Below are 17,935 nucleotides of genomic sequence, written 5' to 3'. Positions count from 1 at the left end.
AAACCCAAGTTCAGCTTTTTTTTTCCCCTGAGTAATTGTTTTTGCTTCCGGCATGTTTAAATATGGATAAAGTCAGTAGCTGGTAATACTTAAGTTGCCAATCAGCTTTTGAATAAGCACCTATATTTTCCTTATCTATATAGAAATAATGTTTCAAGATTTTTCAAAAGACTAGCCTTGCTACATTATTAGTGTTGCTTAACCAACATTAAACATTGCATTCTTAAATCTTTGCACCCCCAGTGATGGTTTTATAAGTTTTCACATTATCCCATTAAAATTTCTTGCTCTTTGGAGTGGTGATGAGGAAATAACACCTGCACGTAAGGAGGAATTACCAGCAAAATATATTTTAAATTCTATGATGTACAAGTCTATTTTATTTGTTTAAATTCTTAACCCAGAAAAGTGGCTGAGAAAAGCCTTCCTCAGAAGGTGGTAAAAAAAAAAAGGAACAAAAACCCCCTAAAACAAAATAAACAAACAAACCCCCCCAAACCCCATGTAATTCAACAGCTGCAAATGGGGGAGTGGTATGGGAATGGTATTGTTGATATCTCAATTTCTTCTGTTAGTTATAAGCTATATAACAAGCAAAGGTGGCTTTTGCCGTAGAGAAAACCTTTTTGCTGGTGGATAGGAATGGGAGAGCTAGCAACCTCATTTCTTTTATGTTCACTTTAATAACTGGTGACTGGAATATTTTTAAATTAGTGTAATTAAGGATAGCTGCGTGAAGGAGGGAAGCTTGTTCACTGATGCAGAGGTTGCTGAAGACCTGCTAAAGAAAGGGGCTTCTCTCTCAGCCCTAGTTTTCTTTTGTAAGCTGTAGGAAGTACTGAGAAGAACCTTTTATATCTATGCCTTAGGGCTGATACAACAACTAAGCGTTTCCTTGGCTTACCAGCATTATGCTTGCATAACCTGTAACATAGGCCTACGTTGAACAGTGTGGGCCTTAACACAAAGCCCTTCCCTTTACATCATTTTTGTTGCTGTTTAGCCCCTTTGCAGAATAAAGGACTCATCTCTTCCCTTTCTCCAGGGGGAAAAAAGCTAGTGAGGAAATTCTGAGCGTTCTTATTTTGTTATCTGAAGTGACACTCTCTTAACCTCCTAAAATATTTGCTGATACTAAGTGGGTTAGTAAAACTGGAAGCTGGTAGCAGAGAGCTTCAAAAAGTGTGATTGGATAGCAGATGGCATTCTGTACTGACAAGTGCAAGACATGCATGGGAGGGGAAACAGATTCTCATTTTACATACTGCGGTGGGCTGTGCTTTTTGTTTACTACTCAGAAAACAGTGAAATTACAATAGAACTGTCTCTTCCAGTCTTGGTCAAATAGCAGACAAAGAATGAAATAAAGAAACATTGTAACAATTAATCCAAGGTGTATTCTAGTTAAAAAAAAAAAAAGTATGGAATAACAAGAAGAGCGAATGGAGAAGTGGGGTAAGGATGACCAGAAGGATGGAAAATATTTAAACTAAACAGACTGAGAGTCAGGTTGGAATAGAATTGTGAAGGAGTGGTATAGCACAGTATTAAAATCAGTAGTGTAGAGAATGGAAACAGTATTGCTCTGTTTCCTCCTTGTATGAAAGAATAAAGAGCTTTCAATGTCATTATTGGGTGGCAGTTTGCAAGCAAAATGAGATGGCTTTTTTTTTTTTTTAAATAAGGAACAGCTAAACTTTGGAACTTTATTTCTGTAGGCTGGTATGGCTGCTGGTGAATTATACTGGTTCTGACAGCTAGATACAAATTGGAAGAGGTTTTTGGAAGGGTATAAAATGCACTGCCCCACCTCTGTCTCAGTCTGAGTGGCAGATTGCTGGAGGCAAGCAAGGAGTGTGTTAGCAAGGCAAGTGGGCTGTGAAACTTCTACCTTATGCTGTTCCCTGGGCTTTTGGTATTGGTGGCTGTTCCTGTTAGACTGTGCCTTTGCGCAAACATATGAGTAGCCCTCCCTCAAAAACACAGAAAAACTATAGTGAGCCACACTGCTGGGGGCAGGGGAGGATTGCACTTGCGAGTAGAAAGAAAAAGGGCAAGGGTCAAAAACGTAAATGAGAGGACACTGAGTGAAGTGCCTGTTAACAGGATTTACCTTGTTGAAGTTCCCAAGGAGGGTTGTTAGCGGCCAAATGGATTTTCTCAGTGCTCTGCTTATGTATATGAAATGAGAAGTGGGGAACAAAAAGCAAACCTCGTAGCTGCTGGGATACCCGTATAGCTGTGACTGTTCATCCAAACCATTTCCCCAGTGTTTTGGGTCCTCAGGTGAGGAGGAATATAAATAAAAAGAGGAGGGGAGAAGTGGAACCAAAATCTCAAAATGATATTTTAAGGAGCTGATGCTTCTGGCATGGATGAAAGACTGTGTCCTCCTTTGTGCAAAAAGGACCCAGTGAACAGCCATGAACTCATCTGTATCCACAGCCCCAGGAGGACTTTCCAGCTCATGTGCCTTGCGTGCTGTGTATTAGCTCTCAGTAAAAGCAACCAGCACTGTTAAAGCCTTAATTCTCTTATGTAGCTTAACTTAAAATCTTACTGAGATTTAAGACTTTTGTACTGTTTCTCATGGAGAAAGTAGATCAGTCTTGTATACTTGATTAAATACTGTATGTTCATGTTTGCTGCAGTAGCTGCTATAGTGACAAGGTATACGCAAAAGGACCAGGGCAAGAAAATAATGATAGATAATGCTTTAGTTTGAAACATATTTCTTTTAGTGACTCTTATCATCCACTAGAAAGGAGTAGTGCTTGTTGGAGAGTTTGCTGACTCTTACTTCTGCACAGTTGTGGTATTACTGTTTGAAATGTTGCTGTTTCCCTAAATTTGATGTAAGTGCAACATTGCCCCACAAAACTCCAGCCAACTCAAATTCATGATTTTGATATCAGAGAAATGATGCTATTTTTAAAGCTAGAACTGGAAGGCTCTGTTAAATTACTTGGTTTTGTTTACTTTTGCTAAGATTTTAAGAAATTGAATTGTTAGGAGATTTGATTTCTGTTCCCATCTCAACCTCAAAAAGCCTGGATCAGTTTTCATCTTCAGAGGTGAATATGTTACTAAAATAATATTTCACAATTCTTGGAATAATTGGTAAAGGAAGAGGTTAGTTTTAGTAATTGTGGGTGATGGGTATCTAGAGATGCTGATAGGAAAGAGCTTAGTGTTGATTTGTGTTTGTTTTTCTTTTCCTTGGGGAGGTGGTCACCTCACATTTGACCTAAACAGTGTAACATCTGTCTCTAACAACAAAACTGTCATTTTTTTCTTTTTGATATGTAGAGCAGTCCTGGATTTTGTCAGATCACCAATTATTTCCAATACTTAAAAGATGCACAAGGCTTAGCATTGTAAAAGGAGTCCTTAGATTGCAAAAGGCTCAAAACCCAAGACTGTGATTGAAAACTGTATTCCTGAGGCATAGGGGGAACTTCAGAAGCATAGTTATTCATTTTGCAGGTGAGTGTTTCTAGATTATGAATTAAATACCCATGGGGAAACAAGTCTGTTCAAGGACATTTCCACCTGTTCTTTTTCCCCTGTAAGTGTAAAAAATAACACATCAAGCTTGCTTCTAATTTAAAAAATAAATCAGAAGTTATATGAAAAGAAAATATTACACATACAGTCCTCTTCCTGGGAGAAGGGTTAGAGAGGAATATGGATTACTAGTAGCTAAATTTCATGACCCTTTGCATATTGCTGTAAGGCACTGATGTGCTGGTAATGGCAAAAGAGGATCCTGTACAAAACAGAACTGAAAGTCTATGTAGACATGGTTTAGCAGCCTTGTTTGAGTCAGGTCAATCTGGAATTAACCATTGGTACGAGTTTTATAGTTCCATTTGCATACATACTATTCAAATAATAATAAAAAATTACCAAGAAATACACTTCAGATTTTAGCCATGTCCATTAGATGCAAGGAAAGCAGGAGTTATTTAAATTTGTTTTACTGTAGTCTAAGACAATTCTTTTAAGTCTTACATTTTAATGTAGATCAATATGATAAAATGGTAGAGTGGTTTGGTTTTGAAGCTGTTGAGTCTGCTGTGGGGAAAGTTCTGTTCCTCAGTCTGATCCGTTAGTCCGTTCTTGGCTCCCAGCAATCGCCCGAAACAGTGGGACTTACAGAAATAAGTTGTAGGTTTTATTTATTGCCTTCTGGTTCTTCAGCCTATAGGATTCTGCTTAAGGGTAGGAATTCTCTACAGAGGGATCTGGACAGGCTGGATCAATGGGCTGAGGCCAATTGTATGAGGTTCAACAAGGCTAAGTGCAAGGTCCTGCACTTGGGCCACAGCAACCCCATGCAACGCTACAGGCTTGGGGAAGAGTGGCTGGAAAGCTGCCTGGCAGAAAAGGACTTGGGCATGTTGGTTGACAGCTGCCTGAATATGAGCCAGCGGTGTGCCCAGGTGGCCAAGAAGGCCAATGGCATCCTGGCTTGTATCAGAAATAGTGTGGCCAGCAGGACTAGGGAAGTGATTGTCCCCCTGTACTCGGCACTGGTGAGGCCGCACCTCGAATACCATATTCAGTTTTGGGCCCCTCACTACAAGAGAGACAGTGAGGTGCTGGAGCGTGTCCAGAGAAGGGCAACAAAGCTGGTGAAGGGTCTAGAGCACAAGTCTTCTGAGGAGCGGCTGAGGGAACTGAGGTTGTTTAGCCTGGAGAAAAGGAGGCTGAGGGGAGACCTTATCGCTCTCTACAACTACCTGAAAGGAGGTTGTAGCGAGGTGGGGGTCGGTCTCTTCTCCCAAGTAACAAGCGATAGGAAAAGAAGAAATAGTCTCAATTTGCGCCAAGGGAGGTTTAGATTGGATATTAGCAAAAATTTCTTCACTGAAAGGGTTCTCAAGCATTGGAACAGGCTGCCCAGGGAAGTGGTGGAGTCACTATCCCTGGAGGTATTTAAAAGACGTGTAGATGTGGTGCTTAGGGACATGGTGTAGTGGTGGTCTTGGTAGTGTTAGGTTAATGGTTGGACCTGATGATCTTAAAGGTCTTTTCCAACCTAAATGATTCTATGATTATATGATTCATGTACTACAGATTAGTTTTATTTTTCATTTAAGATTCTTACATTTACAGGTTTTTATAACGTGGGCAATACATATATGACTAAAATATGTTATGAATTGACAACATTGGGTACTGTAGCATCTCATCACATTTACTTTATTAAATAAAATGGAAATGGCAAATTGGGTAACACTACACACAGGCAAAAACAAGTAAATGTTTAACAATAGTTACAGTGGTTTGTAGGAATGTGTTTGTGTTGCTTGTAAATGGCCTTCTCTCTGGTCTGTTTTAGAGAAAATGTAGCGTGTATTTTTTTTTTAAATATATATATATTTGGACTCTGCGCTTGGCTTGTCTTTGCATTTGTCTTACTATTTTTTTAATATCTTAGTTTTAATCTTGGAAAAACTAGCATGTATGCATTACCCAGAATTAAACAAAAGAGATTTCTCTTTTTAAGCGGAGGAGACAAGCCGCTGCTTGTTGTGTTTCATCTTATCACCTCAATTTAGTGAAGGGGAAAAGATGGAGTGATAGAAAAGACGGAAGGCATCCTCATTCAGGAAAACACCAATCTATTGTCTAGTGAAACTGGAAAGGAAGTTGCAGCGATTGAGATGGTAAACTAACTCATCACAAACAGCAGATGGGGGAGGGCAAGTACAGATGTTTGGCTGGGAAAATGGAAAGTGGATTGGTTGGGTAGCTCAGAAAAGAACCGATTCATTCCTTATGCTGAGAGGATGCAGTAGTCTGCAAATAATAAAGATAAATTTAAGAGGGGAAAAAAGTGCAAAGTTCTCCTGTGTGTACGTTTCTTCTTTTAAATCTTCAAGGAAAAGGTGAAGTTTTTTTAAAAAGTTTGGATTTCTTTTAGAAGATAGAGGCCAAAATTTTCTCCTTGAATGAGGGAAATGTTTAGCTTCAATTATGCTCACTTGTCCAGGATCTTTCGTCATGCAGCCCAGGGAATAGGCAGAGCACAAACATTTAATGAATTCTGGCATTTAATTACATGTCTCCTGGAGGAAGTAGGAACATATCTGTTGTGTCAGCAACTAAAAACTAAAAGAATAGACTTTATCAAATCTGTAGTGACTTCAAAGTGAATGTGAACTTAGTACCAATTTCAAAGCTCAACCAAAGTATTAGCTTCATCAGCTGGTGCTACTGTTTCTTACAATGAAGAATCTTAATCTAGAAATGGAGGTGGAAGCCATATAGGAGTTAATTTCTTCAGGCTAGTTTTTGGAACAGCATGTACACACCTGTTAGAAGGTGAGACCTGACAGAAGAAATCCAGAGTTTTAGTAACATGGTGTGGAGTGTTTGTACGTGTGTGTGTGTATATATATATATAAAACTGTCAGTTATCTCTGTGGGGTTAGATATAACTTGTTCATAATACTGTGAATAGTCTAATTGGGGGGGAATGGGGAGGGGGCAGCAATTCCTGAATTATACCAGCAGTCTGTACAATGCTGTGGCATTAACAGCACTTGCTTTGGTAGGAGAATATTCAGAGTTGGAACCCTGTCTTGGTGGCTATTAGAATTATATTCCCTGTACTGTGGGGCACTACACTTTCTATGATATCCTTTTTATCTCGTGTTTCTTGTTAAAATAAATCATAAGCCTGCTGTGATAAATGGCTGAGCAGGAAACACCTTGGTACCCTCAGTGCCTTAAAATAAGAGGTGAAAGAAATCTTTGCCAAAAGGAAGCTGATAAATAATTGCCTCCTACACAGAGGGATTGGACTGAGTTATACCATTCTGCTTCAAGTGGAAACTAAGGCAAAAATGTGTAAACAGTTTGTTCAGTCACTGTAAAAGCTCCAGGTACTGTAGCTTAAACCTCCTCCTCTCTGTCTTTACTTATGCAGACAGGTGGCTGTAACCTCTCCATATTGAAAAACTGAAGGAAAAGAACGAAATCCCCAAAAGTAAATGTACTTAAGAGTTAAGAAAGACTTGAAACAAAAAGATAGATTACAAGTGACTAATCTAATGTTTGAGGTCACTAAATCAGAGCTGGAGAAAACACTGAACATGGTTTGATTTGGGAGGAAGAAGTGCATGATTCAATAATTTGGGTTGGTTGGTTGGCGTATAGATCAAATAGAACATGGAAATCGCCATGCATCAAGATAAGTCTTGGTATTTTTGCACCTTCTAGGGCTTTTCTTTTTTCTGTTTTATAATGCTACTGCTCAGAAATGTTTCTGTCAGTCTAAAATTTCCACACTACAAATTCTGCTCCATTTTATCCACAGCTATAAACTGTAGCAATAGAAGTACTTCTGTCTTGTCATTACTGTGTCTTCATTTGGGAGTTTTATAGCCATATTTCTTTCTAAATTAGTATTGCTTTGTCTTACTGAGGCAAAATTATGTGCAAAACCTGCATAGATATGCCCTAACTTCTCCTTGGAAAGGATTGTTAGGACTTTTTCTTTGAGAGAGCCTATCTATTTTTTGCAGCAGGTCTTCTGATATTTGGTAGGAGCAGTTGAACTACGCAAGAGGCCTTTTCTTTTTTCCATGACTACCACTCAGATTTGTCAGAGGTATAAGTATTAAAAAGAAGGATTTCCCTTTGTGTAGTTACATGCCTTTGGAAACTTTGCAGCAGTTGCAGGTATTGCCTAGGAATACGAGGGAGCTGTCAGATCAGTTGTGAGGGTGGAGGTGTAAGAGGGTAAAATTGGGCTCTGTCCACAAATCTGCAGTGTAGTCACATAGTCATGGTAGATTTTCCTTTCCCCTGGAGCTGAAATGGGGGAAGAACATTACAGTCGGAAAATGGGTATAAATGTTGCTGTTCACTAGAATTTCTGGAGTCTTAAGAGCCTGTGATGTGTAAAGAAACTTCTACTTGTGAGTAAAGTAATCCCTGTACCCCAGGGCACCAGCAGCAGCGTCGTGCTGCAGTGCCAAAGTTTCCAGGATTGAAGCTTAGTGGGAGTTTATGCAGGGTGCTGTTTGTGTTTGAAATCATTCATGCAACCTAAATTCTGTCCCCTTGAGTACTGACATTCTCTTCAATTACATAGTAAATGTGATCCTCATCACAGTCACTGTCCAATTAAATTCTGAGAATATAAACTAAAATTTTAGTTAAGGGCAAGTTTAGCATTTTCCCGTGTCCAACTTACATCTTCTAAACTTTTTGATGTAGGATATTATATGGATCAGGGACTATCAAGAGTTGAAAAAGGGAAGTTCCTGTATTTGCGTACATTGTCTCAGATCTCTGGTGGAGCTCTGTTTCATTGTTGTAGTCTATTTATGCCTTCCTGCAAGTTCTGGAAATGCTGAAACTGCAGAAAACAAGAATGTGGTTCTGAGCAACTGTACAGCAAGTTCTATTTTAATCACTTTCATCAGCTTTATCCTACAGTGAAAGCTGTGTACTGTATCTCCTCATCATGGGGGGAGGAGGGGGAATTTAAGTTGTAATTAAGCCCTATTTTAATATATGATTTACATATGAAAATCATAAATATAAATGTTACAACCTTTCCTAGGACTGTCAGAGCATTATGAATCAATAAATGGTAGGCTGAACAGTTTTGCACCAGCAATTAAAATACAAGCCTATCGGTGCTGCTTCTTTGTCCACGGATTCAGAATGAGGAAAAAAGATAGGAAATGTTAGTTTGCTTTCCAGAATAACAGTGTCACAGCATGAATTTGATGTTAAGTAGAAAACTCAAACCTGCTCTGGATTCTGGAGGACTGCATATTTCATCTCCCAATAATTTTATATTGGCTGGTTGAGGTAGTTTGACTAGGAAACAGCTATGCACTGTCGGTATTGGTACAGATACTGGGGTAAAAAATAAACCAATAGCCTGACTGTTTTGCAAAGTTTAGAGTTGTTCTTCCTAGGTAGGTTGCGTATGTTCTTAGCTTCAATGTGAAAATCAAGTATTGACCGAAGCAGACAACTCCTGGTTGGCCTGTTCAGCTGACATACTTTCCTGTAATATGGCTAAGTCCTAGCTTAAGGTAAGGAGGTATTGCTGCTAATGCATGCCTTGGGTAATAAATTAGCAAGAATTTTAAATTTCACTTTCAGCTTAAAAAGAAAAAGTGTTTATAACATTTAATTGGGGCTCAGTAAATATGAGCTAATGTTAAATATCTACATTAAAAGCAATTCTCCAAAATATTTCAGAAAGTGATGCATCTGTTTTAATGTCATTGGCTGTACTGTCACTCAGGCTTCTGCTTTAATGTTACCACATTGTTCTTCTGCGTAGGAAGCACTGTTTATAAGACATTGGAAGTTCAAGTAAAATGTTATGAACATTTAAAATCAGGATTTTAGAGGTTTTGATAATCTTAGCAGTTTTAGAAGATCATAGTATTAAATTGTCAGTTGTTAAAGTGGCTGTAAAGTAACCAAAACATTGAAAAGAGGAGCAGAACCTACCTTGCAATACTGCAAAAAATCCCCCGTCTCCTAAACAAACACTTTGTCTCAGTATGCTTTGTGGAGCATTTTATCTCTCAGAATGTTGCCCGTGTTTGTTAGATGGCTCAGCTCCAGAAGTACTTTAACATAGCTTGTTCTTTTCTTGTATGCCTTGCTGATGACATTTTCCTTCTCTTCATTATTCAGGTCAGTAATGTGTGCCATATTATAACTTCTTCTTCCCTGCACATCCCTGATTATATATATATTTCCTCATGTATCTAAACTCTTCCATGTTCTGTTTTTTCCATATCACATATAGAACAAGGTTTTATCTTTCTGTCCCATGAACTCAAAATTTCATTGAGGCAGAAATGGGACTTCAGGATTGAGCTGCTCTGGGACTATTTTTTAAAAGGCACCTTTCTGTATCACCCTCTGTTCCATGGGTACCTGGAGCACTCCTGTAGAAACGTGGTAGATACACATACGGTTCCAAATCCTAATTATTTTATTACTGAGATTAATGTAAAAAAAACATAGGCCTAGCTGGTATTACGAAATCACATTTTCACTCTGAAGAAATTCAGGATCTCCTGTTATTTTCCTGCACATGACTTCAGCCCCAAATCACAAAGTTCTTTCCATACCCAGTTTCTTGTCTAACGTACCACACAACCCTGTCTGTGGCTGCTTTTCTTTGCATGTCCCTCCTGCATTCCCCTGCATCTCTTAGCAGTCTCCGAAAGCTTGATAACTCTGTAATATAACATCCTTTCATTCTTCTGTTTGGGGACTTTCCAATCCCCAGGTCATCATCCCTTAGGACTCCTTTCTGAGTGTTCCTGTCCAAGCTCCAGTATGCATCTAATCTAACTATAATTTAATCTAAGTATATATTTTTTCTAATGTCACCAATAAATGTATTCAAAGCTATAGAGTATGAGTGTATTCTGTATCTCTTTTAACTTAACTTACTCTGACATATCTTCCAAAACAGCAAAAAAGTCCTAAGTTTCCCCTGTTCTATTATAAGTGAATGTCTCGGCTACTCTGGAGTCATATATGTGTTTGCAGCATAATAAATCTTTCTCATTACTAGATTTTTAGGAGTCCTTTCTAAAGTAATGTCTTAATTTAAAAAAACTATTTATATTAAGTTCTGTTTTCCAACCACTTTATAATTTATTTTTACATATGAAGTTTCATTATTACTCATTTTTTGTGACAACATTGTGACAAAAATATTGAGACCTTAAGCCTGGGAGCTGTAAGTTATAAGCATGTCAGATATGCTCTTTTGCTGTCACAGAAAGATCCAGCTGTACTAGCAATTTTCAATTTTCTTTAGCAGACAGGTAGCATGCATTAGTTACATTGCTGAAGTCTTCTGCTGAGCATCCAGTAGCAGCCTTGACAGTGTTTTGGAGTATGACTTGATGGATTGCTGGCCAAAGGGAGAATTTGTTCTAGCAGTAGTTGTTAGGCTGGACTGAAGGTTAAATTGTTATGACAATAACCACACTTGGAAACATAATCTGTTATTGGAAAATTTTCTCCTGGTTGTTAGCATAGGGAAGGGAAAGATTCCTTTGGAACAGGTCGCACAGTAATTAAAATGTAAACACTGTATGTAATGTACAGGGTAGGTTTAGACATGGATTAATCAGTACAGCAATAACAATAAAATGGATGCTTGTTGTTTGTGACATCCCTGAAAGCAAAGTGGCTCTGGAACTGCGTTGTCAGGCAAGTCTGAGCCTATGGAGGGACAACAGAACGCCTCAGGTACAATTAACGTGAAACTTGCCAGGCAGCCTTTAGGGAAAGTGGAATGTCTTTTTTTCTTCCCAGTCTTCGGGAGCAGATGAGTTTCATTTCTCTTTGCATGTATTTCATGCCCAGAGCCTTTTCAAGAGGCAACTCACCATTTTCCCTGATGGGTAGCGGGCATCTTCCTCCTGCCATGTTCATTTTTCTCCTTGCATCTTTCCTCTCCCTATGGCCCTCTGAGTTTTCTACTTGCCAAGTCTTAAAGCTCCTTTCTTGCTTTGTGGAATTTAAGGATGATTTTTATGTGGCTATTGCCTTTGAGGTACCTGAAACAGTATTATTTCTGCCTATTTGTGCATCAAGTCACTTTTGTATTCAGTCCCTTTGGCTCTCTTCTGCTGCAAAATGCATAGCCTCAGAAGCATCTAATAGAATAGCTGAGGGAAAGAAGTGTTTAGGCTGCTAGGCCAGGTTAGAGAGTTGTGATAATCTGATTCGATCTCTTGTATATGTAGGTCATGGAGTTTTGTTTTTCTCCCAGAAGCTGAATATAAGTATATCTTTCTGAAAGATCTCTAATCTTGCTTAAAAAATTGAAGCAGTGGTGTCCATTTCCTGTAGTAAGAGCTTTCAGGGTTTCATTGTTCTTGCTGCTAGGAAATGGTATCTCTGCAAGATACATTTGTGTAATGTCAATTTCCATTCATTGTAATTTTCTGTGAGTTAATTTACGAATCTGAAAAATCTTGATTTTTTTTCAATCTTTTTCTCCTTTTCAGACATCTTAGCGAGTCTTAGGGGTGTGTGTGTATATATGCAAAAAATCAAGTCATCTCTCAACTTTCTCTTCATAATTTGGCTAGACTGAGGTTTTTAAGCCGTGTACTAAGAGGCCCCTTTTCTTTATCAAGTCAAACAGGAGCCATAAAAATCCTTCCAGTATTTCCAAATAATTCTTGGCACAAGGAAAGTCACCATATTCTTAAACAGTCAGATCAGCATAGTGTATACAGGAAAGGCTGACCTTTGTTCTACCTGATATTCCTACTTTTATACATTTTAGATCAAATTAGCCTTCTAGGCAGCTGAACCACACTATAAATGCACAGTGGAGCCTGATCTGCAGTTCCCAGTGTTCTTTTTGGAGGCAGTGCTTTCCAAGTTACTTTCCCATGTGTACATGTTGATTATTTTCTTTGTCCTTATCTGTGGGATAGCTAGCTATATTAAAATATGTCTTCATAGAACCACAGAATAGGGAAGGTAAGGAAGGACCTGAAGAGATCTATTAGATCTATCAAAATGCCCCAGGGAAGAAGCAATTATTATATATCTAGGCTGTGCATGAAAAGTTTATCTGCCTGTTTTAAAGACTACCGGCAGTCAAGACTCTACAGAATCTCCTTTCGCTTCTCAGTCTTGTCCTCCTTAGGTCAAATGTCTTTGTGCTGTTTTGGCTTTACTCCCTGTTCCCAGTTTTTCTTGCTTGGTCATCTTTTCTAGGCACCTGATCACTTTGGTTGGTGAGAATACAGAGGACAGCATTCAGCTCACATCTTTGATATGCGTCGACCAAAACAATGGGGTATTCCTGCTGATTAGAACAGAGAGGTTTGCTTCCTCTGTCTTGCAAGCTAAATTACTGTGTATGAATCACATTAAGGTTTTGTTGGGTTTTTTCATGTTAACCTCATGGTCCCATAATGCTTTATAGCCTTAACTCTTTTCAAGCAGAGTGTCACTACCATCATCTTGTTTCCCTTTCCTATCTTTGTATAGTTGATAATTTCTATCAGAGAGTAATAATTTAAATCTCTCCCCTAAGAATTTTATTCCCTTTTTTAGGTGATTCTGGACCATTTGTCCAATTTGTCAAGAACCTTTAGAAGGTCAAGTTTGTCCTCTCAGGTTCCCTCATACAAGCTTTGTATTTTTTGTAAGCATTCCATTGATTCCATATTTCAGGTCACCATTTTGTGCAGAACCAGATTTAGGGGGCATTTGCTATGGAATCCCATGTGCTATGTCTTTTCATGTTGGCAGTGAGCCATTTCTTATGGCCTTTCAGTATAAGACAGTTTTGTGTTCATATTGTTGTAGTCTCATTGACAAAAAGTTTCCTTAGCTTAAAGTCATAATTGTAACATGTACTAGCATCTTCCCTTCTTCAAACCTACTATCCTGTTGTGGAAGGCAAGCTAGAAAGATTTGTTGAGGATCTGTGTCAAACTGATTTTTGGCTTTCACATAGTCACATATTATCGTCTAGGCACTTACAAACCGTTTTGCCAAATTTTTGTGGTTTTGTTGTTTTTGTGGTGGTTTTTTTTTTTGTTCTGTTCCAGTTTTTTCAGGAATTGAAATTCAGCTGGCTGAACAGGTTCCTTTTTTATTTCCTTCTTTAAATAAAAGCACTGTGTTTCCTATTTCTCTGTTTTTTGATACTTTGCCCATCCTCCATAAATTCTTCAAAATAACACTAGCCATTTCAGTCAATTCTTTATATATTTAAGGCGAAATTAAAGAAGCCCAACCAATTTAAAAAATAACTTAAATTCTCTCTAGCCTGACTTTCTGTCTTCTAGTCTGACAATTTGTGTTGATGTTGAGCTCTGAGGGTTAAAAAAAAGGAAATTCAGATGGTTTTGTATGAGTAATGTTACCTTTTTGTTATTTTCTGTTCCACTTATTACCTCACCTCTGAATTTCAAAATTATTGCTTTTAATTCCAGGTTAGGAGGACAATAGATGCTGAAATACTGGATCTTCTAAATTTCTGAGTTTTTGGCAGTCTTTTCACCTTTCAGGGCTATGTAAGTGTCTGTGCCATGATATAGCCATATGTCCATGTGTTGCCTATGTCACAACATCTTGTTAGGTCCTAATTGCATATGTTAGTGGAAATAGCAGCTGAGGCAAATAATTCAAGTTATTTTTGGCCATTAACACATAGTCCAAAATACGATAAGCAAGCAAGGATAATGTTTCTAATTGGAATATGGACAGAAGATCCAGACAAGGATTTTTATTAAGAAAATATCAGGTTAGCTTGGCCTTGATACTTGAACTCTTTAACTGAATGTTAGGTGGCTTGTACCAATGTTTTCCTGGAGAAGTAGCAATGGTCACTCTTTTTTAATTTGCCTTGACTTATTATTTAGATCTAATGAAAGAGCAGGAAGTCAGCTATGGCTTTTGTAGGTGAGACCAGTTTCCTTGTCAGGAAAATGCTTTTATTTAAAAAATACATACTGTGTACACACATGCTCACGCATTATATTATGGCTAATGCAAAAAGTTTAAAGCCAGATCTCTGAAATACAAGCTTTTTAGCCATTTTTATGGAAGAAGGTCTTCTCAATTTATGAATAGCATTTAAACAGTGCAGTAGTCCCTATGTTTATCAAATAGCTGTGAATTGTTTACCAAAGTCCCAGTAATTTACAATTAGATGCATTATAGGAATCTTTCAAGATATTTAAAGATTTAGATTTTTTGGTTTATGCAGGCATATTTGAAAAGGTGAATCTTTGCTTCAGAATTTGAAAAACAGCTACATTTTCTTGGTAATAGACTTTGACAATTTTTGTCTGATTAAGTTGAAAATGAAGAGAGAAATGTCCTGTTCAAAGTGAGCATAAAAGTTCCCTTACAAAGTAATGGTTGCATCATGCTAATTTAAACTCTCAATAAAACAGTAAGTACATTTAATTTTTTGAGATATAACTGCATATTTTGCCTCTAATCTTTGTGATATATTTCTATTTATTAAATAAAGTAAAAAAAGAAAATATCTTTTCTTAACAGAAGATGTGCAGCCTACCAATGATTCTTTCCTCCTTCATTTTCTGTAAATCCCCTTTTCATCCAGAGTGAAATCCTTTTGTAGCCACTTTTATTGCAATTTTCTCCTTGTGCTTACTCAGATGAGTATTATTCTCTAGCAGTTAAGTCATGCGGCCTAAGAGTGGACCAGAGGACCAAAGAGTCTGGAGGAAAATGCCTTGTCAACAAGGCTGCCACTTAAACCAGAGACACTCGCACTTGTATGCCTGTGTCACACCTGGACAGAGCTGGTTTTGGGAGGCAGGACCTGTGCTAAAGCTCAGGCTTCCCTTGTTGAAAACAAAAGCCTGAAATTCTACTTGTATACCATTAGGCAGCTGTGCAAAAAAGATGGTATTCCTGGAAACAGGCTGATTGGCAGGGCCTTGTAGATATTAAAGCACAGCTGCAAATGAATGAGTCATGCCAAGCTTGGCTATACACACTGTAATTTATGACAAGAGTTTTACTCGCTTAAAATTGCACTGTAGCTGTACTAGTTCTCTAGTGGCTCAGGTAGACAAGACCTGAATTTCCAAGCTTAGCAAATAAAACTTCCTTTACCTCTCCCATTTTTTTGAAGGGGGAAGAAGAGCATATCACACAGGCTTTCTCAACTACTTTAAAGACTGTTGCAGATTCATTTAAACTTTTGTGCTAGTCTCATTGAGCAATGCATCATAGGTTTTTTGAGTAATATAGCCAATGTCTGTTTGCCAGTTTGTGTTTTGAAAAATTGTATGCATTAAAGTATTCATATTACACAAGTGTTTATCATAGACAGCATTTCCAAAGATTAATTACAGAATATACCAAAATTTACTGTATCACTTTGAGCTGTTATCACAAAGGCTATACAGCAAGCAGGTTTCTTCGTTTTTGAGGTTTATGATTCGTCAATTCTAGAACTTCCTCGTTGTACCTGAAGACACACAGTGGAGAGCGCCATTTTCCCTTTATGCTTTGCTTATGCATCTCTCTGAAACTATATTATTGCAGTTCAGGTAATGTGTTTTTTGTTTTAGAGGGTGTATTACCATATTAGAGAAAAAAGGGAGGCTGTCTCTTCAGCGTACAAACTTTGTGGATGCCCAAGTAGCGGCTGAGTGATTCTTGAGTTTCTTTTCTGTCCTTCCCCATTTATACTAATATGAAATTAGCATTTCAACAATAAATTGATATCAGTAATCCAGCAGAATTATTTGAACGCAGTTACAGAGCATTGTATGCTAATTCCGAATTACAAGTAAACAACATGCAGATATGTGGATTATGCATATTTAAATTTGCTAATTTGGAAGCTAAGCTTTTCTGAAGTATCTTGTCTGAAGCTGAAAAGGGCCAAAATTTGGAATCTTGCTTGGCTCATCCAGGATTGATAGGCAGTATCAAGTTCAAATACTTAAGCTTCAAACTTCTCATTTTCATGTTTAAAGCCCAGAATTACTTGCACATGTCACACAAAGCTTTTGTTATCCTGGTGAATTTATTAGGATGAAGACTTGAAACTGAATTTCTGTCTTTATTGTAATATACTCCTACAGTGTCTCTTATCAGATCTTAAAGTGCTTACACTTTCACAAGGAAACCACAGCAGTAGCTGTTCCCAGGCTGACTTGACAGTACTGCAAGAACAACAGCATACGTTTACATAGTTTTGTCAGTAGTCTGTTTTGCAAATGTTGTTCCATACATAACCCAACTCATCAGTAAAATACAAGCTGTTTTGAGTCCTGATGTAAATAAATGTACACTGGCTTATAAAAGCTTGTTATTGATTTGGTTTTATCTCTTTCTTGTTTAAGCCATTTGTAAACAGTGTTTAAAAAGGTACACACATAGTTTGTGACAGTTTAACCAAACCCATTTTAAATAATCGGTAGCAGTTTAACTACAAATACTGCATATAGCTAAGGCTATAAAAAGACTGCTTTCTCAACGGATCTTGTCTCTTCTCACAATATGGTTATCTGCTGAGCATAGCAACTTGCCTGAATGTTCGCTGCTTTTGATTCCTGTTAGTTTGGTGAACTCTCTAGTAGAGTAAGAATGAGGCCGGTGGTGGTCCAGGATTGAGCAGCATCAGCAAAGCCATTTTAGCTGCTTGAAATCTGATACTGTTTCTACTTTTGTGTGGTTGTTAATGATCTGAACAGAGCGATATTGCAAGTATGTATCTGGGATGTGACTTGACCTTCCTTATGGTTGGGTGTCTTCCAGGAGGCATAGACCTGTTTCTCACATTAAGAGACAGGGTTTACTAGCTCTGAAATGGTGACAACAGTGTCAGGGTTATACAGTTTCTGCACTGAAGCTGGCTTGCGTTCAGACACCTTCTTGCACTGGCACAGTAAATGTAGGACTGCACTCTGTAGATGTGCACTTTAGACTTTTGGACCCAGATGAATTTGCAAGCCCAGCTGTACACTGTATAAAACTTTTTCAAAAAAGCTTTTGTCTATAGGCTAAGTATATTTTGTATGGAATCAGAGATGTAGTGCAAGGGCAACCAAATAATACTGCTTGAACACAACTACATCTTAAAGCAGATGTAAAAGAACTCTTTCAGACATAAACTGTGGAAAAAGAATTGCCTCTTGATGATAAAGTAAACTTTCAGTTTCAGATAAGTACAGTGCTTGGATAAATAAGATCAACACATTTGAAGAGGACAATAGTAATAATAAATCTCTCAGCTATTTGTAGAGTGGGATTTCACTTTGAATTTGATTACATATGTAGGCTTTTTTCCTTCATGGATTAGTATACTAATTCATATTCTAATTTGACAAACAACAGATTTCAGTCTTTTTCCCTAGATATTCATTTATTGTTGTTATGTTATGCAGCTCCTAGAAGT

General features: G+C 37.9%; 1 protein-coding gene across 1 annotated transcript in view; it reads left to right on the top strand.

Annotated features, from left to right (window-relative positions):
* Positions 1 to 17,935, top strand: part of SESN1 (sestrin 1) — an 86,662-nt gene that overhangs the window by 27,893 nt on the left and 40,834 nt on the right. The window lies entirely within an intron of this gene.

This window comes from Ciconia boyciana, chromosome 3, assembly GCF_034638445.1.
Source record: "Ciconia boyciana chromosome 3, ASM3463844v1, whole genome shotgun sequence".
Lineage (NCBI taxonomy): Eukaryota > Metazoa > Chordata > Aves > Ciconiiformes > Ciconiidae > Ciconia > Ciconia boyciana.
Note: the sequence above shows the minus strand (reverse complement) of the source record. Positions and strands in the feature narration are given on the sequence as shown.